Below are 24633 nucleotides of genomic sequence, written 5' to 3' on the forward strand. Positions count from 1 at the left end.
TCTCAAGTTCTGGACACCAGCGAAGAGACTTTGTCTATTTATCTTGTCTCTGCCCCTCATGACCTTATAAGCCTCCGATAAGGTCATCCCTTAGCCTCTGCTCCAGGGAAGACAGCCCCAGCTTATTCAACCTCTCCCTGTAGCTCAAATGCTCCAACCTAAGCAACATCCTTGTAAATCATTTTGGAACCTTTTTAAGTTTCACAAAATTTCCAATAGGGAGAGCAGACTAGCATGCAATATTTCAAAAGTGGCCTAACCAATGTCCTATACAGCAGCAACATGACCTCCCAACCCCTATACTCAATACCAGTAAAGGAAAGTATACCAAACACCACCTTCACTATCCTATCTATCTGTGACTCTACCTTCAAGGAGCTGTGAACCTGCACTCCAAGGTCTCTTTGTTCAGCAACACTCCCCAGGACGTTATCATTAAGTGTATAAGACGTGCTAGGAGTTGCTTTCCCAAGATGCAGCACCTCGCATTTATCTAAATTGAATTCCGTCTGTCACTTCCCAGCCATGGGCCCATCTGATCAAGATCCTGTTGTAATCTGAGATAACCTTCTTCACCGTCCACTACACCTCCAATTTTGGTGTCACGTACAAACTTACTAACTATACCTCTTATGCTTACATTCAAATCATTGATATAACTGAAGAAAAGTAGCGGACCCATCACCGATCCTGTGGCCTCAAGTTTGAAAAACAGCCCTCCGCCACCACCCTGTCTTCTACCTTATGAGCCGATTCTGTATCCAGTGGCATGTTCTCCCTGTATTCCACGAGATCTAACCTTCTGAACAGTCTCCCATGGGGGAATCTAGATGAACACCTTACTGAAGTCCATATAGGTCAAATCTACTGCTCTGCCCTCATCAATCATCTTTGTTACTTCCTCAAAAAACTCAATCAAGTTTGTGAGACATACTATCCCTAATCAGTCCTTGCCTTTCCAAATACATGTACATCTTATCCCTCAGGATTCCCTCTAACGACGTCAGTCTCACTGGTCTATAGTTCCCTGGCTTGTCCTTATCACCCTTCTTAAATATTAGCACCATGTGAGCCAACCTCTAGTCTTCTGGCACCTCACCTGTGAGTATTGATGATACAAATATCTCAGCAAGAGGCCCATCAATCACTTCTCTAGCTTCTTAGAGTTCTAGGGTACACCTGATCAGATCCTGGGGATTTATCCACTTTTATGCATTTCAAGACATCCAGCACTTCCTCCTGCGTAATATGGACATGTTTCAAGATGTCATCATCTATTTCCCTACATTCTATATTTTCTATGTCCTTTTCCACAGTAAACGCTGATGCAAAATACTCGTTTTAGTATCTCCACATCTCCTGTGGCTCCGCCTTGCTGATCTTTGAGGGGCCCTATTCTCTCCCTAGTTACCTTTTGTCCTTAATGTATTTATAAAAACTCTTTAGATTCTCCTCAATTGTGTATATACCAAAGCAATCTTATGTCCCCTTTTTTTTCCCCTCCTGATTGCCCTCTAACGTATACTCCCTTGAACGTCTTGGATTTTTCATGTCAATTGTTGGAAGTTGAATATTGACAGACCATTTTACACTCAACATTTTATTAGTGACTTCTACTTTCACTCAAACAGAAAGATGGGAGCTCCAACACCGGACTGAAATAGTGAACAGTGTTACAACTGAGGTGATAGGATTGTTCCCTCTCCCTTCTGCCACCGTGCCGCCCCCACTCCCCAAACAACCCTCTGCCTGTTTTTTTTCCTCTCTCTTCTTCCCCCCGCCCCCCCCCCCCCCCCCCCCCCCCCCCACCCCCAGATGCCAATTTTGTATGTTGTGTTGAGAATACAAAGATCTGTCAACTCAGTTTCTTCAGTAAAGAAAATTTGAGTTCCTATGGAAAGACTTATTTGGTAAAATCGCAAAGCTGATTAACGCAGATCGAAATATCAAAGTCTACGTATTTACATTTCTAAATAACCAAATATGTGCGTGCAGAATAGTTAAAGGAAAAAAAATAATTTTCTCCTTAGATAATAACTTTGGCAAAAAAAATTTGATCAAATACTTGTTAACTTTCAGAAGATAAAAGGATAAGATACAAAATGTTTCTAATTTTGTTTCTAAAGTTTCTAATGACCTTGAGTCTTGTAAACTGACACATGCGGATCGATCACCGTGCACTCACAGACCAACTGAAGAGATCCTGGTGAAAACTTATGTTCAGAATCAGGTCAAGAATGAAACGTCACCATGTTATAGTCCAACAGGCTTATTTGAAATTGCAAACTTTCAGAGCTCAGTTCCTTCCTCAGGCATGGTATGATAGACAGGTATAAGTCACAGTATTTATAAGCAATAAGTTATCAATTTTAAAACTAGTTGTCATTGCTGAATCCTTTTAATCAGTGAGGCAGTTAACTGTCTTGCAATTTCAAATAAACCTGTTGGACAATAACCTGATGACGTTTGATCGTTGACCTTGCCACCCTAGTCTGACTCTCGCATCTCCACATGTTTAGATGTTGTATGTTCTTCCAAAAACCTGTCAGGGAAACAGCTATTCAGCTTGTTGGCACTCCTCAATAAAGTTTTTTTTCAGTAAGGTGGAAGAAGTTGAGTTTGGGGCTCTTGTCACATCCCAAGTGACACCCACAGTTGACTCCCAAAACCAAATATAAATATAGCCGAAGGCTGTAAACTGAGACATGCGTATTCGTTTAAGCAGTTTTGCTAAGTATTTCATACTATCCTTTGTGTGCTTACTTTTAAAAACAAGTCTGAAATATCTCAGTACTTCAAATGAACCAATTTTCAGACTTTAGAAGTATGAATAATGGAAGTGCCTTACTAACAGCAGTCAAGATAGAATTCAAGAGGTTAAATCTAGATTGATCAATTGCTTTGAATCGTTTTTGAAGAGATAATCAAGCCGACAAGTGTATGAATCTCCTGCATGCAACCAGTGTCCCAAAAAAGTATTTGATCATGGCCATTTAAGCCACTAATGAAGATGATCAAAGCAGCCAGAATGAAGGGGTATACTAAGAATGTGTAACTCGCAGGTTGAAAGACAAAGCAAAGTGTGAGGATAACAGGTGGCTCATAGAATGTGGTAGACATTTTAGGATTGAGATGAGAAATTTCTTCACTGAGTGGTAAGCCTGTGGAGTTTACCACTAAAGTCGTCAATACCAAAGCATTGTAGAATTTCAAGGAGCTGGATATGGTACTCTGGGCTAAAGGGATCAAAGGATATTGGGGTGGGTGGTGGGATGGGAATAGGCTATTGAGTTGGATGACCAGCTATAGCCAACGTGAATTGTTGAGCAGTCTTGAAGGACTGAATTTAGAATTCCTACAGTGTGGAAACAGGCCCTTCGGCCCAACAAGTCCACACCGACCCTCCAAAGTGAAACCCATCCAGACTCCCTTCCCTCAACCCTATATTTACCCAGTAATACACCCAACCCACACATCCCTGGGCTCTATGGGCAATTTAGTATGGCTAATCCACCTGACCTACACATCTTTGGATTATGGGAGGAAACTGGAGCACCCAGAGGAAATCCATGCAGAGACAGGGAGAACGTGCACACTCACAGACAATTGCCTGAGGCTAGGATTGAACTTGGGTTCCTGGTTCTATGAGGCTCAGAACTACTGAGCTACCGTGTCACCATGACTTAATCCTGTTCCTGTTTTCTATGTAAAAAAAATATGGAAGATCTGCTGTTTATGATTTTGATTTTTGAAATCAAAAACATAATTTCTATATTTGCAGGTGAGAACATTGGGAGGGATTGTCAACATTGAAGAGACTTTTTAAAAAAAAAATTATTAATGATCTTGAAAAATAGGCATGTATAATTGACAAATGAATGTCAATATTAGTAAATGTATTTGTTCATAAGGAAAGTAAGGAGCTCCCACCTTGCATTACACAATATTTAAAGCAGAGAAACAGGCTCTTCTGTCAAACTGGTCCACGTTGGTGTTTATGCTCCAGAAATTTTCTTTAAAAAAAATCAAAAAGCAAATAGTTTCATTGGTAGAGGACTAAAGGAATTGGGCAATACTAATTCACGAAAAAGCATGACCGGGATCAATAAAGCTATAACAAACCAGTCATAAAGGCTAATTTCTCAGAATTAAAAGTAGAGGAGTTAAGCCAAAATTGTATTGATCCTTGGTTTGTCTACACTTGAGTACAATCATACAGAGAGGATGTAAAACTTAGTGCACTGTCTGATGCTAGAACTGCAAGGCTATACCAGTAAGAAAGAAGGACTTGAATTTAGGTAGCACATTTCATGACCTCAGGACATCCCAAAGCATTTTACAGTCAATTAATTACTTTTGAAATTTCATGTAGGTAACACAGCAGCCAGTGTGTGCACATCAGCTCGAACATTCACTAGGATTTGTAATGGCACTGAGAGGCCATTTAAACATTGTTGTACAGAGGACTTGAAGTGATGTAGTCTATTCAGCTGTTACTCTGTAGCCATGCAATATTTTCTTCTAATCAAATTTGTTTTTTAAATAATGTATGATCTTGGCTTCTACCAACTTCTTTGGGAGCATGTTGCAAATATAAAATATACAAAAAAAAGTTATTTTCTCCATCACCCTTGCCCCAAAACATTAGTATCTGTTCCATCAGTTAATAGGAATAGTACTTTTTCTCCTCTTCTCTCTGAATTCCTTAAGTAATTGTTTCCAGAATCTTTTATCAGAACCTAATCTTGTTCTCCTTCAAAATCCCAGCCGAAGCTAAGTGCTTTTTTTTTGGTGCTAAATCACAAATGGCACCCTTTATCACCATCATAAAAGTAAGCATTTCTTCTTGACTTGTCTGCGGCCTCTGCCATTATTGGCCACTCCATCCATCCCCAACACCTCTCCACTGACAGTTATTTTGTAGTTGACTTTGCCAGATGTTATTGCACAATTCTGAAGTCGGTAGCTTTAAACTGTGCTGACCTGACATAGAGGTAGGGTCATTTTTACTGTACGACAAGACTCCTGTGTCTCTCTCCACTATCAACCAACTGTGTGTGACTGCTCTTATCTTGTTCCTTTATTAACTATCCAATCCTAGCCAGAGACCCATTTTCCTGCTTCTGCAGTGTTACCCATGGTTTCCTCCAAGGATCTATCTTGCTCTCTCCTATTGCTCATTTGCACAGAACAGTCCATGACTTAATCTGAAAGGAGTGTTGATTTCCACTTTTAAGCTGATGACACCCAGTGCTCCCTCATGACAACCTCTCTTGACTCCTCCACAATTGATAAATTATCAGATTGTTTATCCAAAATCCATGCTGGATCCTTTCAGTTCATATATGGAGAAGATTAAGCCTTTTTTTTATTGGTACCACTCAAAACACCCATTTTCTCAACTGATTCATCCCCATTTCCCTGGTAGCATATTGATATTAAGCCAGCTTCTTTGCCATCTCCGGTGTCACATTTGAGCTTCGGAAATATGTTTACATCAGTAAGCTTCTGTTTCCAGCTTTTTCACGTTGTCTGACTTTTTCCCATGTTGCAGCTGATCTATTGCAGAAGCTGTCATTCATGCCTTTATCACCATCTGGCTGGTCTCCCACGTTCTGTCCGATGTGAGGTAAAACCACCTGAAACTTTGCCTGTTCCTTCTGTCTGATCAAACCCGATTTGCCCTTATGCTTGTTGACCTAGCACTTGGTCAAGAGGCAACCTTGACAATTCTCCTCTTTATTCTGAAGTCCTTACATGGTCTAACTCAGTTATTCCCGCTCTCCTGATGCACGCCAGAGAGATCACCCGATCTCTCTTCCATCCCCCGCCAACCCCCAAAGAATTGCATTGCAAGTCCCTATCCAGATCTGAATTGTCTGAAACTGTGGCACTAGGAAGGCATCTGAATTATGTCTCTTCACTGCAGAGAATGGTATCAATCTATGTTGTTACCTACTCCTATGTTCCTTGATGCCCCCCTGCCCACTTCAATAACTTTCTGCACTGCAGTGCCATGGTCAATTTGCATATCCAAACAGGCAGAGAGAACCTTACACCTATTAGACAATTGCAGATGTTAACACTCCTGCCCTCTGGACCCCTGAAATTGCCTCATTCACAGTCGCACCGTCCTGTTGTTCACCACTGACCAAATTAGAAGACCCTTCTCTGATTGCCCTTTGGAAGGAATTCCTAACCACCCCTTCCTATGATGCGCTGCAATGACTGTAGTTTAACTTCCAGAGTTTATTCTCCTGAGAAGGTTGTAAATCTGCGGAATTCTTTGCTTCGGGGGCTGTTGAGCCTGTGTCATTGAGTATATTCAAGGCTGAGATGAACAGATTTTTAATCACCAAGGAATCGAGGTTTGGTCAGAAAAGGCAAGAAGGTGGAGTTGACGATGATCACATCAGCCATGATCTCACTGAATGTTGGAGCAGACTATGCTTTGAATGGCTTATGACTTACTGTTCCTATGTTTTATGGTCTTTCAGAGTCATACAGTATGGAAACAGACACTTCAGTTCAACCAGTCCATGCTGAGTGTAATCCCAAATTAAACTAATCCCATTTGCCTGTTCCTAGCCTTTCCTGACATATGCCTGTCCTGAACACCCCAACATGTCTTCACAACTCATATACTCCAAACACTGAACAATAGAGGCAAGTGTGCTAAATGCCTTTTTGACCACCCTATCTGTGATACAAACGTCAAAGAATTATGTACCTGAACCTATAGTTCTCTCTGTTCTACAATACTACCCAAGGCCCTGTCATTAATAGTATAAGCCTGTGGCATGCCACTGAATGCAAACTTTGAGTGACATATACACTATTTGACTATCATCCTCTTTGCTGTCACTAAGTTAATTTTGGATCCAGTTTACTAAAGTGTAATGGACCCCATGGAGTTTTGGATGTAGGTTTGCTCACTGAGCTGGAAGGTTCATTTCCAGACGTTTCATTACCTTACTAGGTAACATCTTCAGTGGGCCTCAGGCGAAGCAATGCTGAAAATTCCTGCTTTCTGTTTATATGTTTGGGTTCCTTTGGGTTGGTGATGTTATTTTCTGTGGTGAAGTCAGTTCCTGTTCGTTTTCTCAGGGGGTGATAGATGGGTTCTAACTTGATATGTTTGTTGATCAAGTTCCGGTTGGAATGCCATGCCTCTAAGAATTCTCGTGTGTGTCTTTGGCTCGTCCTAGGATGGATATGTTGTCCCAGTCGAAGTGGTGTCCTTCCTCCTCTGTATGTGAGGATACTAGTGAGAGAGGGTCTTAGCTTTCTGAACTGTTTGCCATGTGGGATTTTGTCAAAAGCCTTACTGAAGTTTATGGATATGACAAAACGGCATCAACTGTACTAACTTCCTATGCATACTTAGTCACTACTTGGGGAAAATTCAACTTCCTTAATGTATTTTAGTTATCAATTTATGTATTTATCACATGTATATTGTCTTTTACGCATTTTAATGACTTTATCACTTTGTGTAGCATCTTAAGATTTCTTTGTATTCTTAAAAATCTAACCAGAGACTTAATAAACAGCCCGCTTCTTTCTCTGTAGTTGATCAAGAACGGACTCCAGTTGGGTCCAAAAAAATCTAGCTTCATCTTTGACTGTGTGCTGTGTAGCTCTTTTCTCACCTGTTTGAATTCCTCATGTACTGACTCCATGAGGTGATGGTGGCTGCCTTTTTTAAGATGTTCCTTTCATATGTACCTCCAGTGTGTTCATTTATAGAGAAGAGCAGTTTGAAAGGCTGTCAATATGACAATCGCCAAGAGATCCAAGTAGAACATTCAGAATAAATTTCTTTGTGCAAAATGGTGACAATGTGGAAATCACAGTCAGAATTGGTTGTTGAGGTGGCACAATATATATGTCCTTGATGGCTAGGAACTGGCCAATGAGGGAAAATAGACAGTTGTGTGATTATTGAATGAGGGATGTGAGGAGGCTTAAGGGAAGTATAAACATTGACAGGGAGTGATTTGGAAATTGTGATAGTTTAATGGATAGATATCTCTTCTAATACATAAAGGTCACTTTTTAGAAAGATTTAAGTGTAAGAGTTAGACATTTCTCCCTGAGCCACACCAACTCCGAATAGTTCGTAGTTGTTCAAATCCTTAGTCACTTCATCTATGACAGAAGTAGCTTCCCATGACATGCTGTTCTCCCAGCTTGTGCTGAGATTTGCTGGAGCACTGCAGCAAAATTGAAAGAGATCTTTTGTCCAAAGGACATGTTGGAGTGTTGAAATAGCAGGCAGCTGGAAGCTTGGGGTACTTCTTATGAACAGAGCATTGGTGTTTCAAAAAGTGATCGTTCAGTCTGTGTTTCATCTCCCCATTGTAAGCAGCATATACAGTAGAGTAGATTAAGTGAGGTGCAGGTAAATCGCTTCCTCACTTAAAACATGTATTTGCCGCCTTAGGTGAGGAATGAGGAAGTAAACGGGCAGATGTTGCACTTGCTGCTATTACATGAGAAGATAATAGGGGGTGTGGGGAGGTGTTTGCAGTGGAGTGGAGGAGGTCACCAGAGCATTCTGAGGGAACAGCCCTGCTGAAGGCTGACAAGGGAGACAAAGGGAATATGTGTTTGGTGGTAGCATCTTGATGGAGTTCTTGGAAATGGTGTCTTATGATTCACGTGATCCATTTATGCCATGTCCTCTCATTTTCTGCTTGAAGACCCTGCAGCCTTCAGGATTCAATGTTGGGTTCAATGATTTCAGGAACTTAACATCACCTCTCATTCCCTTGCCCAGCCACACACCAGATTTTGTCATCATATGGCTGCTTTCAGCACAGTCAACCCATTTTCACCAACTTGACCCCATTTAGTAGCTTTTCTTTCTTCCCAGCTCACCATTGTCCATTCTTTTGTCCAACTGCTGTTCTGCTATCTTGACGTTCATCTCCCACATCACTTATCACTGCAGGCGCACACAGACACGCTTGCCTCACCCATCACCATCATCCTGCCCCTACAGTCTTCAACATATATACAGTCTGTTTCCTAACTACAATCAGTTCTGAAGTAGGGTCACTGAACCCAACGTGTTGATTTCTGCTTTCTCTCCATAGATGCTGCCAGATATATTGAGCTGCTTCAACTATTTGTTTCAAATTCCTATTGATGTCTGTCTAGTAATTGCTCCAAGATTTCTGTTATGTTTCATGGTTTTGCTCACTTTTTTCTTTAAACATTGTAATATTTTAAACGTAATGCTGATGAAAAATTTCAAAATAGCCTTCAAGTCTGAAGTTATTTAGGGATGACATGAAAAACTTTGAATGTTGGCTACTCTAGTATCTATTTCATGCAAATCTATTCATGCAAATTTGATTGTAATTTCGTAAAAGATATTCTGAGACAATTTGTTTTATTTAGAATGCTGATTTGGTTTTGATTACAAATGGTCTTTGCGTAGATGTTATGCTGATACTTGATGGAACAAGTTTTTTGAGACTGGTACTGAAAGTAGTCTTCTAATTCTTATTGGAGCAAGTTCAATGAGTATGAGAATTAGGTCTAGATGTTCAGGAGGGATTTTTGAAAGCATCCCTAAATAACAAAAGGTAGGAGGTGGAACGCTCTTCAGCCAACACTGGGATCATTGGTTAATTTTAAAGCTGTGATAATATTTTAATTTTTAAATTTATTTAAGGGGTATGGGCATTGCTGGCTAGACCGGCATTCAAGCGTCAACCATGTTACTATATGTCTGGAATCACACATGGGCCAGACCTGGATAGCAGGGATCCTTCTCTGAAGGACGTTAGTAAATGAGATGAGTTTTATTGACATTCAACACAGTCACCATTAGACTGTTAGTTCCAGATTTTTAATTGAATCCAAATTCCATCTGCCATGGCGGGATTTGAATCTGGGTTCCCAGATCATTGCTGGGGTCTCTAAATTTAATAGTGTTGCGCTAATACCACCAAGTCATTGCTTCCCCTCGGAAACAAAAGTATTAAGGAATATGGGTCAAAGGCAGATATATGGAACTCTACCATAGATCAACCATGATTGGTGGAATAGGCTCAAGTGGCTAAATGGCCTATTACTTTTTCTGTGTTCCTAAATTTGGTCTGAAGGTGGTTATGTGCCTGCATCAAGATTGAAAAAAGTCTCCTTGAGGTCAGAGAGGAACTTTGACTGGGAGGATAATGAGCCATTTGCCATGCTTCTCATTGGTACAGTGATAAAGGTAGGAAGAAGAAAGAGGCTCTGGTGATTGGAGTGTGATCAATTAGCGAGAAAAATACAACCTGAGCCTTAAACAAATTAACATATAAAATCAGTTAATCATAAGATTAGTTCACTGAGTAGGTCATGGTTGGGATGTGATTGGAGAAATGGTTTTAGACCAGGGGCACCAACTAGCACCAGTACAAGGGACAGAGGGAGTTGTATCTGAACCATGCTGGGAGCAATATTCTGGCAAATCCTTTAATTGCAGGAAATTTTTAAACCAAATACAGAGGAACCTCAATTATCCAAACGAGATCAAGGGACACTATTTTGTTTGGATAATTGATCATTCGGTTAATTGATTCAATGCCTCTCCTTTGGGGCTTGGAGTTTTCTGTTAAGTCCACTCCCCATTCTGGAGACGAGGCAGCAACACAGTGTGCGAGCTCCCCCTCCCACAACCCTGTCCACCCCGCCCCACATCTGACCTAGCCCCCTGCCCCCCCATGCACCCCTGCGTGCCCCCCCCCCCCCCCCCCAACTGCACCCCCTCTCCAGGCAGCCATACTGGACACCAACAGTAAGACTGCTATTGGCTTTGTGGGGTGAGTCTCCAAATAGCACGCACACAACCTTTTACTGCAACTTTTTGACAGGTTCCACCTTTGCCTAGTACAGGACAATGTTGGAGAGATTATCTGGAGAAGCAGCGGGGGGAGGTTAGGGCACACTCTTGTGTGGAACTCCAAGGAAAGTGTGGGGAGAGAGAGTGCAAGCGATCAGTCATTTGGAGACAGTGCCTGGGCTCCCATTGATGGCCAGCACTGCTCTCGGCAGCATTTCAGTAAACTGGGTTCGTTTTTAATCCTTGTAAACAAAAGACATCAGTGTTGGAAACAATTCTTTGATGTAATGTTTCTATTGGGATCTTGAAATCATCTTCGTATAGTTAATATTTGGATAATCGAGGTTCCTCTGTGGTAGGGGTCGAGGTGGGGGAAATTCCATATGAGGATTGATTGGGAAAGTTAGAGGATAAAGCAAAACTGCATGGTAGTTGCATTGTTGTTGATCACCAAGGTGCAAAAGGTAGGAAAACAATATAAGAGTGTACCATCAAATGAAGTCAGAATAGGGAAACTGGTAAAAAGGACAGAATTAAATGCTGCATATCTGAATAGGCACCAATTGTAACATTTAATGAATTAACAACTCAAATAAAATGTGTTTAATATGAGATCATAATAGAGACATGGTTACAAATTGAGCACAGCCACGACCTGAATATTAAAAGACATTTGATATTTTGGAAGGGCAGAAAGAAAATGAAATGGGTGTATCAGTACAAAAGTGAGAAAGTACCTTTGGTTCTGAAGGTCAAAATGTAGAATTCATTTGGGTGGTAATAAGACCTAGTAAAGAATGATATTATTGGTAGGAATGGTTTGTAAACTTATTAACACACATTTGTGCTATAGGACAGAGTCCAAATCAAGAAATGGTGGCTTCTAAGAAGGGTACTGCAACATGTTGGGGTGATGTTAATCTTGTAATGAGTTGGAAAAATCAAATTGGTAGAAGCAGCATGGCGCATGCATTCATAGCGTACCTTCAGGACAGTTTGAGACTGGTTGTTCCAGAAGTTTTCCATTTCGTTCTGCCTATCCCAACAGTTCAGATTTCATCAGTACTAACAGCCCAAGAGCCAGAACCCACTTCTCCCATTCCAGTCTTTAAACCATACATTCTAATACTATTTATCCTCTGTTGATCTGCATGCATTTCAGGACGGAGTCTGGAGATTATTACCTTTCTGAAGTTCTGCTTTTTAACTCCATCAGCAGAATTTCTGTTCTAGATTGGATCACTGTCATTGGCACTGATATGGACCATGACCACTGGATCACTCCCTTCCCACTGCAAGTTCTTCTCTAGCTCAGTTAGATGTTGGCCCTGGGTAAACAATATGACATCTGAAATCATATACTTTGCTGCACATAATAATGTCAATCCCCCTAACGATATTGTCCTTTATTATCGCTGCCCACTTCTTGCAAGATCACTTCCCCAGATGGCTTCTTGTACTGCAGTGCTTTGGTGACTAAACACATCAACTCTGAAATTATTTGAGAAAACTCAAACCAATTGGACAGTTGCAAAGGTTGAATGTTCTGTGCTGCATCCCTATGGACCCCTTACCCGCTTTGTTCATCCTCACACTCTCATGTCTCTGATCATTGACCAAATCAAAATGCCGCTGTCCTAAGGGGTATGACCACCTCCTGGAATGAAGTATCCAGTTAACTTTCCCCCTCCTGATGGAGCTGCAGAAACTCCAGTACAGCCTCCAAATCTTCTCGAAACTCGCTAACAGCCTCCATCTCAATAGCTCTGAGCTGTCTTTCCAGCACCTGTAAACACTTGGTGTGGATTAGTTTGCTGTGGTTCATACCAGCATCCAGAGGCTCCCATGTTCTGCAGTTGCAGCACATTGCTTGCCCTGCCACCCCTCTAATTTTTAATCATTCCTTATTAATAATTGATATAACGAACCATCCCCAAAAGGTTTTGGAACTTGGAGTAAATGTTAGAATGGGGATAAAACAATGCAGTACTTTGAGTACTGATTTAAAGTTTGTAGTTTTGAACGATCCAACCTACTGCTCCTTCTATCCAAAATTGTAAATCATATGTTGGAGGTTGAGAAAAAAGATAAGGACCTCAATCTGGCCTTTCACTGAACTCACCAGTCAGCATATATTACTACTTGAAAACATCATTACTTAATGCTCTTCACTTCTCCCATGCACTGACTTTAAACCAAATTTCCAAATATACTCGCTAGTCTTCAGTCTCACTAAGGCAGAATCTCCCTCATGCTGGACATGCATCCTTTTATTATTTTGTAATTTACTGCCTTATTTTTGTGAAGGGTATTTCTTGGAAAAATTGAATTCTTATAGTTTAAGTTCCAACCCATGTTTTTTTTCTGCTAGGTGGGCATGTAATGCAAATATGTGAAGGGTCATGGAAATCTTAGACTCTATGTTTTAACAAAATTATGTTAATAAATGTATACCTAAATATTATCTCGACTGAAGTTCGAGAAAATTTTAACTGCTCGACCAGCATGACATTGAATTGTGAAGAAACCAGGAAGCATGGGATTGTAACAAGTCCAAGTTTTCATAACTTGCTTACATGTTCTGCTAGTTAAACAATATCAGGTCAATAAAAGTTTGAATTCTGAAATTGAATCTATCCAGAATATTTATTCAGAGGATGCTGTGTCTTTGTGAAACTAATTCATAAAGATCTCACCTAAACAATAATTACTTGGGGTTATTCATTTAGTTATGACTGTTTTGGCTCCTGTTCAGACAAGAACTTGATTTTAAAGTTCTTATTCTTAATTTCAAATCCCTCCCTGGCTTTACTACTCCCCATTTTGGTAACTAATTTAGCCTCAACTCTCGAGGATATCCAGCTTGTATAATTATGGGCTCTGTTTTGAGCATTCCCAGTTTTATTATTTGACCAATGGTGGCCTTGCATTCAGCTGCCTAGCCCCGAAGCCCTGGAACTCCCATCCAGCATGCCTTCACCCACCCTTGCTTTCCTTCTTTTTACAATTTACTTAAAATCAAATCTATTATTTTACCAAGCATTTGACCAAATGGTTTGTTGTCATAATTTATTTCATAGACTTTTTATCATATTAGAGAAGCAAATTACATTTCATGATGTTATCTTTGCAAAATCAAAGCAAACTTTGCTTCCAAAAGGTAACTTCAAGAAACAGGAATTGAAAAGACAGAAGTTAAATGAAATAAAATACTTCAGATGCCAGAATTTTGAAGTAATATCAGAATATTTTGTCATTATTGGTAATATTTTGTCTGCAACGACAAGTGAATGTATATTGCTGGTAATTCAAATACTTCATGTAATTTGAATAAATCAATGTAAATAACTCAATTGGAAATGTTGCATCCAATGTTTAGTTATCTGATTGTTCTTTAGATTTTACATATAAAAAGTAATTTGACCCAACTAATCAGTGGTGTTGTTTAGATAGCCCACAAGCGTTATAATCTGATTACCTCCTCTCACATTTTGCATATTCCTTGTCCTTCTCTCAAGCCTCCTTTTGTGTCAGCACTGTCTTAACCACTTCAGTAGAAGACAGTTGGCTGGGAGAACACAGCAAGCCAGGCATCATCAGGAGGTGTTTTGGGTATAACTCTTCTTCAGGTTTGGGGGTGGGGGTAAGGGGAGCTGCAGCTAAAGTGGGGTTGTGGCAGAGTAGGCTGGAGTATTTGTGAGAAGTTTATTTGAACCCAACGGATCATTGTTAAACATGTCTGCCAACTCCAGCTAGACCCCACCACCAAGCACATCTTTTCCTCCCCATTCCTCTTTTCCTTTTGCAAGGACGGTCAGTGAGACTAAACATAAACTAAGGGCATGTTTTGCTGAGCATCTTAACCGGGCTTGCGAGGGCTGACCTGACCTCCTGGTCACCGTCCAATTCAATTTCCTTTCCGACATGACCATCCTCTGCCTCTTCCATTGCCACAGCAAATCAGACTGCAAATTGGAGAAACAAAACCTATCTTCTGACAGCCCGGAGGTCTCCACGTTGAAGTCTCCAATTTCAAATAACCTTCCCACTCATCTCCGACTCCTTTTCCAGCTCCTCCTCCCTTCCATTCCTCTGCCTGATTCTTCCTTCCAGCTACCAAACAGATTCATTCCTCCCATTGACCAACCAGGTGTACCCTCTGCTTGTGTTCACCTATCACCACCTCACTGCTCCGTCCCTCTCCTCACCACCCTTTTTCTGCAGCTCTCCTTAATGCCACCCACAGCCCCGAAGGAGAGTTACACCCGAAACAATGACTCGTCCATCTTCCAATATTGTCTGGCTTGCTGTGTTCTTCCAGCCTCCTGCTTGTCTACTTTGGATTCCAGCATTTGCAGGTTTTTTTTGTCTTTAACCACTTAAGTAGCTGAGAGTTTCACGTTCTCAGTCTTTTGTACAAAGAAATTTCTTCTAAATGCTTCTTTGATGTATTAATGGATTTTTAAAATGTGTTCCCTGAATTAGATCTATTTAGAGATCTCCAAATGTGCACCATATTTGCGATCTGCCTATTGTCGTCACTACGTGTTGATTGTAAATGTATGGATATTTGTGCTGCTACGGTCTCCTTCTGAGTTTCTTTGAGCATCAGGAAGTCAGTCATCTGGGTTTGTGGATTTTAAATCTGTTCAGTATTTTTTTTCCCTTCTATCTCAACTGTTATAAATCCACCTAGTCAGTGAAAATTGAGGCAAAATATCTACTCTTTATCTTTGCCAGTTCAGTAGTATCCTTTGTGTTTATCTTACTCATCCTTTACTGGCCCCATCCCTATCTATTTTCTCATTTTTGTTACAAGCGTTTAAAAACCAGATGACTTTCAGTAATTTGATGTTTCGTGTTCATCTCATATTTATCTATCTTATTTATTGTTTATGCTTTTTTTTGTTTGAAGCCTTTTTCTTTAGATTACATTTCACCTTGGACTGGAATCCATCTCTCTTCATCTCTATCCCTTTTAAATATTGTTTGCTATTCATCTACCTTGTTTCAATTTATTTTTCTTTAGTATATTTACATTCTCATTTCTTCATAGTACCTTTTCTATAATGTATTTCTTGGGTTTACTTGTATCTTTTTAATTATTACTGTAAGCCTTTATGATTTTGTGATCATTACTCCCTCTACTGTGCTGTTTTCATTATTAGCTCTGGTCTATTTCTCATTCCCGAGTTGACCAAAACTGACCCTCACTTCATCCTTTTTGGGTTTATTGTATGTTAGGCCAGAAACCACTTGATTATATCATATGAAAATTCTAGCCCTTTCTCACCTTTCAGACTTACTCTTGGCAGATTATCTTGGGGATTTTTATTTGATCATTCCACAGATTTGCCAACAAAATCATTCTTACTATTTGGTCTGTACTGTATCCTTAACAGTTTTATCTTTGATTCCATCATTTACATTTGTAGATCTTCATGTAATCTATTGTGGTCTCTTTTTTTTTAAATAATGGCCTTGCTTGACAAAAACATGTTAGAGAGACTAAGAGACTGGAGAAATAAAGCAGAACATGGAATATGTTTTGAAAGTGGAAAGCTATTAAAAAGTAAAAAATGAGGTCTGCAGATGCTGGAGATCACAGCTGAAAATGTGTTGCTGGTCAAAGCACAGCAGGCCAGGCAGCATCTCAGGAACAGGGAATTCGACGTTTCGAGCATAAGCCCTTCATCAGGAAAGACCAAGTTAAGGACACTCTCTATCTGAATGCATGCATCTTTTGCAACAGGCGAGATGATCTGTAGGAACAAAGAGATAGATGGGTATGCCCTCATTGCCATTATGGAAACACCCTGGGAAGTGAATTTTAAAGAATATTTGATGTTTAAGAAGACCAAACAAGAAAGAAAAGGAGGTGGCATTGTACTGATAAAAATAGATTGGATCAGTACATTGTCCCTTACTAATGTGTGGAATCTGTGAAACTAAGAAATGGTAAGAGACAGCAGGTACGTGTTCAAATTATTTCTAGGCCACCAAATTGTAATATAGTATGGGACATGGTATTAATCAGGAGATGAGATAAACCTGTAGCATGCTAGCTAACGATGACACATCCCTCCCAGATTGTCTCAACATCTATGCTTGCTTTGAGCAGAATTTTGGCATGGAGATAACACCTATTCTGACTAGTCCTGACCAACCTATCCCAAAAGTCACTGCATCAGAGGTCAGATCAGTTTTCCTTTGTGTGAATTGAAGGAAAGCGATGGGACCAGCCGGAATACCACGCCATGCGCTCAGCATGCACAGATCATCTGGCAGAGGTCTTCTTGGACACCTTCAACCTCTTCTTGCAGCAGATCACTGTCCCTGCCTATTTCAAGAGGCTGGACATCATCCCTGTGCCGAAGAAGGCTCATGCAGCATGTCTGAATGACTACTGCCCAGTGGCCCGAATGTCGGTAGTCATGGCATTAATCAACTCCAGCCTCCCCACTACTCTTGATCCACTCAAATTTGCCTATCGGACCAACAAATCCGCATCAGATGCCATATCACTTGCCCTTCACTCTTCCTGAGAACACCTTGACACCAAGAACAGCCTACTCATTGACTACAGTTCAATTTTCAGCACTAATATCCCCTTGAGACTGATTACTGAACTAAGTGATCTCGGACTAAGCCCCACTCTCTGCACTAGATCCTCAGTTTTCTGACCCACAGGCCACAATCAATGAAGATTGGGGACAACATTTTACCATCACTCACACTCAACACTGGAGTCCCCACAAGGGGTGCATACTCAGCTCCTTACTGTATTCACTGTATACCCATGATTGCATTGCCAAATACCAGACTAATGCCATTTACAAGTTTGCTGATGACACCACCATAGTTGGTTGAATCTCAGATGGCGACGAAACAGACTACAAACGGGAGGTGGAAGAACTGGAAAAATGGTGCACCGAGAACAACCTAGCTCTCAATGCCGGCAAAACCAAGGAACTCATTATTGACTTTCTGCAGGATGTTACTCATGCCCCCCTGCACGTTAACAGCAGAGTTGAATGAGTGGAGAGTATCAAACTCCTGGGAGTGGTCATCCACAACAAGCTTTCTTGGACTTTTCATGTGGACACACTGGTTACAAAGGCCCATTGTATGGACATACATGGAATAGTGTAGGTTAGATGGGCTTCAGATTGGTATGACAGGTCGGTGCAACATCGAGGACCGAAGGGCCTGTACTGTGCTGTAATGTCCTAAGTTCTAATGTCTCCTCTTCCTCAAGCAGCTGAGAAAATTTGGCATAACGACGAATACCTTTGCCAGCTTTTAAAGGTGCACTATCAAGAGCATTCTGCCTGGATATATCACTATCTGGTATGGCAACTGTACCATTCAAGATTGAAGACGGTTATAGAGAGTGGTGAACTTGGCCTGGACAATCACAAAGGTCAACTTCTCATCTATAGAATCCATCTACCAGGCCCACTGTCACGGAAAGGCTGCCAGCATTCTCAAAGATCCATCCCACCATGGCAGTGATTTTCTACAACGTCTACCTTTGGGGAGAAGGAACAGAAGCCTAAATACATGCACCAGCTGGTTTCGTAATTGTTTCTACCCTACTGTTAGAATACTGAATGGACTCTCAAACTCTTTGTATTCGCCTGTACCTGTGTTCTTGTTTTTGCTGCTGTTTACCAATTATTTACTATCTATGCTACTTAACTGTGATCTGCTTGTATTGCTTGCAAGACAAAGCTTTACACTCTGCCTTGGTACACGTGACAATAAATTCAATTCAACAACACAATTATCATGGGTGACTTCAACCTGTATATGAATTGGGTGAATTAAAGCGGTGGAGGATTAAAGCAACCATACATTCCTTCAAGGGTACAAAAACTCAAAAATGATTAATCAACTGTGACAGAGTTTGGGATTACATAAGAGGCAAAAAGAAGGATGACAAAGTTGCCAGAAATATAAGTAATTCTGAGGATTGGGAGGTTTGTAGAATACTGCAAAGGAGGATCAGGAAAAGAACAATGGAATATGAATGCAAGCTACCAAAATAATTGGGAACTGAGAAGCCAAGTGATTATCTTGTGTTTGTTTCCATTGAGGAAGATACCAGAAATCTCGCACAACTCGAGGTCCAAGTGGCTCGGGAGATGAGTTGAAAGAAATTAATATAATTAAGAATGTACTGGAGATTGTAATGGGGCTAAAAGCTGATGAATCCTCAGGACCTGATGTTCTTCATTCCAGAACTTTGAAGGAGGTACCCATTGGGGTATTCACTGCATTGGTGATTATCTTCTAACTTCTGCAGATACTGGAAAGATTCCTGTGCTTTGGAAGGTAGCAAATGTCTCTCCACTATTTAAGAAGGGAATGAGAGATAACACCGGGAACAACAGACCTCTTGATTTTTTTTAACTGTAGTCTGAAAGTTCTAGAACCTATTGTAAAGGATGGGATAGACACCTGGTTGATAATTGGATTGGCATAGTCACCAGGAATATGTGGATGGGAAATCATGTTTGACAAAATCCATGAAATGTTTTTTGAAGATGTTACATTCAAATTTGAAGTAGAAACAATGGATGTAGATTTTCAGAAGTCTTTTGATGAAATCCCCCACAGGAGGCTGGCTGGAAAAATTAAATACAAGGACTAGGAGGTCACATTAGATTAGATTAGACTTACAGTGTGGAAACAGGCCCTTCGGCCCAACAAGTCCACACCGACCCGCCGAAGCGCAACCCACCCATACCCCTACATTTACTCCTTACCTAACACTATGGGCAATTTAGCATGGCCAATTCACCTGACCCGCACATCTTTGTGACTGTGGGAGAAAACCGGAGCACCCGGAGGAAACCCACGCAGACACGGGGAGAACGTGCAAACTCCACACAGTCAGTCGCCTGAGTCGGGAATTGAACCTGGGTCTACAGGCGCTGTGAGGCAGCAGTGCTAACCACTGTGCCACCGTGCCGCCCGATTCTACCTCCTCCCCAAGATTCACAAGCCTGATTTACCCCGGCCGACCCATTGTCTCAGCCTGCTCCTGCCCCACCGAACTCATCTCCACCGATACTGTCCTGTCCCCCATAGTCCAGGAACTCCCCACATACATTCGAGACACCACCCATGCCATCCACTTCCTCCAAGACTTCCGTTTCCCTGGCCCCCAACGCCTCATCTTCACCATGCTCATCCAGTCCCTCTACACCTCCATCCGCCATGACCAGAGTCTCCAAGCCCTCTGTTTTTTCTTCTCCCGATGTCCCCACCAGTAGCCTTCCACCGACACACTCATTCGTTTGGCTATGTCGAATAGTCCATCTTCCATAGTTACACTGGCACCACTCCCCACCTCCACTACACTGATGACTGCATTGGTGCCACCTCGTGCTCCCGCAAGGAGGTTGAGCAATTCATCAACTTCACCAATACATTCCACCCCAACCTCAAATTCATCTGGACCATCTTTGACACCTCCGTACCCATCCTGGAACTCTCCATCCCATGTCGGTCCCATGAATAATGACCGACTTGACATTGACGTTTTTTTTACAAACCCACCAACTCTCACAACTACCTGGATTGCACCTCATCCCACTCTACCTCCTGCAAAAATGCCATCCCGTATTCCCAATTCCTCCGCCTCTGCCGTATCTACTCCCAGGAGGACCAGTTCGACCATAGAACACATCAGATGGCCGCCTCCTTTAGAGATCGCAATTTCCCTTCCCATGTGATTGAAGATGCCCTCCAATGCATCTCATCCACATCCAGCACCTCTGCCCTCAGACCCCACCCCTCCAACCATAACAAGGACAGAACCCCCACCCTCCCCGGTCCTCACCTTCCACCCTACCAACCTTCGCATTAACTGCATCATCCTCCGACATTTCCGTCACCTCCAAACTGACCCCACCACCACAGATATATTTCCCTCCCCACCCCTTTCTGCTTTCCGCAAAGACTGTTCCCTCCGTGACTAGCTGGTCAGGTCCACGCCCCCCCCCAGCAACTCATCATCCCATCCTGGCACCATCCCTTGCCACCGCAGGAATCACAAAATCTGCACCCACACTTCTCCCTCACCTCCATCCAAGGCCCCAAAGGAGCCTTCCACATCCAGCAAAATTTCACCTGCACATCCACTAATGTCATTTATTGTGTCCGTTGCTCCTGATGTGGTCTTCTCTTCATTGGGGAGTCTGGACGCCTCCTAGCACATCGCTTCAGGGAACATCTCCAGGACACCTGCAACAATCAACCCCACCGTCCTGTGGCCCAACATTTCAATTCCCCCTCTCACTCTGCCAAGGACATGCAGATCCTGGGCCTCCACCACTGCCGCTCCCTCACCACCTGGAGGAAGAACGCCTCATCTTCCGTCTCTGAACACTTCAACCTCAGGGCATCAGTGTGGACTTCACCAGTTTCCTCATTTCCCCTTCCCCTCCCCCCCCCCCCCCCTCCCCTCCCCCCCACCTCCACCTTACCCCACTTCCAACCTCCCAGCTCAGCACTGTCCTCATGACCTGTTCCCACCTATCTGCTCCACCCTCCCCTCTGACCTATCACCCCCATTCACCTATGTACTCTTTGCTACCTTCTCCCCAGCCCCACTCCCCCATTTATCTCTCCACCTTGGAGGCTCCCTGCCTCTATTCTTGATGAAGGGCTTTTGCCCGAAAAGTCGATTTTCCTGTTCCTCTGCTGCTGCCTGACCTGTGCTTTTCCAGCACCACTCTGATCTAAACCCTAGGTTTGTGTTCTCATGAGTTTCAAAGAAGGAAAGGTGGTCTCCTCAAAACCTACAGTTACTTAAAGGGCTAGACAGGATAGCTGCTGGTAAAATGTTTCCCGTGCTTGTAGACTCAAGAATTGGGTGGCACAATTAATTGAAAGGGGGATGCTGTTTAATTCCAGATTGAGAAATTATTTTACTCGAGGGTTTTAAATCATGGAATTCTGTACCACAGAAGATTGCAGAAGCTGTTTTTTTTTAAACCTGAACATAGAGGTAGATGGATTTCTGATTACCAGTGGCATACAGGATTAAAGAGACAGGCTGGATAAAAGACATTGTTTGATCAGCCGCGATAGTATGGAATTCCCACAGGTTGAATGGCAATTGTCATGACTTTATTTTTGAAAAGTTGGTTGGTTAAAGGAACAAAGGAACTCCCCCTTTTCAGTATTTGCCAGTGCGATCCAGCTTGTTGTCCTCCGTTTTTAATTACTGCATTCAGTTTCCCTATTTAGTTTGCTGGTGTTCTTTAAATTTCTATTTTTTTTTAGATTACTTACAGTGTGGAAACAGGCCCTTCGGCCCAACAAGTCCACACCGACCCGCCGAAGCGCAACCCACCCATACCCCTACATATACCCCTTACCTAACACTAGGGGCAATTTAGCATGGCCAATTCACCTGACCCGCACATCTTTGTGACTGTGGGAGGAAACCGGAGCACCCGGAGGAAACCCACGCAGACACGGGGAGAACGTGACTATGTTTTCATTTTTCATTTACCTGTTAAAGTTGGTGCATATTTAAATTATCGAATTGAGTTAGGATGAATCTGTATTTCATAACTAGTTTGTAATCCAATATTTTGTCTGTAAATGTTGTAAATCTAAGATGAGAGAGGTAAGTGAATCTATCTTGCAATTAAAGTCATAATGAGAAAGAATTGTCTGGGTTTTTTTAAGTGAGTTATGACTTCTGAAATATTTGGTTCTTTTAAACAAAGGTGTACATATGCAAGGTTTGCTTCCTTGAGGTTACGAGAAATAGTGTTTGAATTAGATGTCGCTGGCATGCGCACAGAAGTACGAGTGCAGTGAAAAGTGGACAGTGTCGTCCTTTTTGGCACCTAGGTACAAAGTAGAAAAATAAGGAAACTAAGTTAAAAGTTAAATATTACAGTCCTCCTTAGTATAAAGTAGAAAAATAAAGAAATTAAGTTTTTAGGTGCTTAGTCATACTGGGCTCAAACTCCTTACAAGGGCTCAATCTCCTTTGCTTTGGCCTGCTCTATGGAACACCTTGGACTGCCTGCACTTGCTGATGCTGGAGATGCCTGGAGGAATCTCCCTCATCGCCGCGTTCGGCTCGCTCTTTCATCATTGGGCTCGATCTCCAAATGTCCAAGTACCGCTCCAAATCCCCGGCTACCCCACTCAGGACCCGACGAAGCCGCAATGCTATCACCTTTGCTGCTTCGATGACTCGGCTCTCTCCAGAAGTTAAGTAGGGAAAAAAAAACAAACTAAAAAATAATAACAAAGGAATTTTTAAAAAAAGGACGGAGTGGATGAGCTAACTGCGGCTGCCATCTTTGGCATGGGATAGACATAAAGAAGTATTACAACTTTTGTAACAAGTTTTGTAATTCAGAAAGAAAATCGCTTGGAAAAACGCACTCAATTCATATGTTTGAACTACAGTTGGTTTGAAGCGAAAACGGGTATCTAGGACATTTTATAGGAAAATGGCAAAGAACTTCAAATTATATTCTAAGGTACCTTTAAGTATGTCCTCCAACCTTTGCCAAAAACATGGGGATCTGACTTGAGTACAAAAAGCACAAGGACTTCGAAAGTTTTAGTGGACATTTGGTGCGACAGTGATGCTGAATAGTTTGTGTTGTATGTTTTTTGTCTCACGATGGCATTGACGCGGATGACACTCCTTGTGTAGTTGAGGTGTATAATGCAATTCTTTTACAGGCCGCATTCGCGGCAGTCAGCTCATTATGTTACATGATACATCGAGTGTAGAGGAAAATCAAATTAGGTATTCTGCGAAATGGAATTCGGGAAATTGACAATGACAGTATCGTGCACGAGATTTTTCGGTTGATAGAAGCCTCCAGAGCGTCTTCTCGTTCATGGAACTAGCTTTGACGACGTTTTGGTGTTTAGTGACTTTTCCTTTTGAATTGAACTAACATACATTATATACTTGAGGCGTGACATTGTTATCCCAAAGCTCCCGACGGAGGTCAGATGTGTTCTTGATCTACGATGGGGAAGGGACTGTTAGGGATGGGAAGGTGAAGGGCAAGTCTTTGGCTGAGGATACTTAGTTTACATATCTTATGACAGAGTAACTGGCTGATTTTGCAACTACTTCTGAAGTGGCATCTTGAAAAAAACATGTTCGGCTGTGACTTGCCGGGCGCTAGGACCGCGGTGAAATGCCAGCGACCGAGCGGGAAATGACGACCTAGGCCCTGCTTAAAGCCTGGGCCTTTCCTGCGCCAGAACCAGTCGTTAAGGTTCGAGCGCGTTACTTCAACCCTGAAGGAACAGTGGACGGTAGATTCGCTGATTTTTCACACGGTTCGTTTGCGCAGTGTTGTCTTAATTGTTTGGTTTTCTAATTTTGGGAGTTCAACATAAATCGGGTTAGGAGCCTGAATTATATATTGAAAAAACCCCGAAATGGTTGATTAGTTGGTCTTTATAGGGAGGGGTAAGAAAAGAGAGATTAAACATGAAATAAATATCAAAAATATGAATCTGGGAGCAACCAAAGGAAGTGGGGGTGAAGTGGCAGGGTAGATGAGAAATTGAACATGCAGAAAACATAATCATGGGGTGGGGGTTGAAGGTGATGGAAGTGAAGTGCTTCATTTGTTTTATTTTCAATTTCAAATAAGCAGAATGTTAACATGTTTGTGTCAGGATTTCTCCAAGCAAATATTTGTGCCCTCGATAGTTACTTACAGTAGCCTAATAATTCACCGGGGAGAATCCTGCAAATAATAAGACATCTGAACAAATAGTGG

The 24633-nt window shown here is 41.9% G+C and overlaps 1 protein-coding gene across 4 annotated transcripts in view; it reads left to right on the top strand.

Annotated features, from left to right (window-relative positions):
• ppm1ba (protein phosphatase, Mg2+/Mn2+ dependent, 1Ba) overlaps nucleotides 1-24633 on the top strand; it is a 207477-nt gene that overhangs the window by 86003 nt on the left and 96841 nt on the right. Inside the window, exon 1 of one of the 4 annotated variants that reach the window (XM_060831377.1) lies at nucleotides 23779-24184. The exons of the other annotated variants lie outside the window; for them this stretch is intronic. The gene's annotated coding sequence lies outside the window, so the exon portion shown is untranslated. Of the gene's footprint in view, nucleotides 1-23778; nucleotides 24185-24633 lie in introns of those variants that run through there. 4 annotated transcript variants of the gene reach the window in all.

The sequence above is a fragment of the Hemiscyllium ocellatum genome, chromosome 10, assembly GCF_020745735.1.
Source record: "Hemiscyllium ocellatum isolate sHemOce1 chromosome 10, sHemOce1.pat.X.cur, whole genome shotgun sequence".
In the NCBI taxonomy this organism is placed as follows: Eukaryota; Metazoa; Chordata; class Chondrichthyes; order Orectolobiformes; family Hemiscylliidae; genus Hemiscyllium; species Hemiscyllium ocellatum.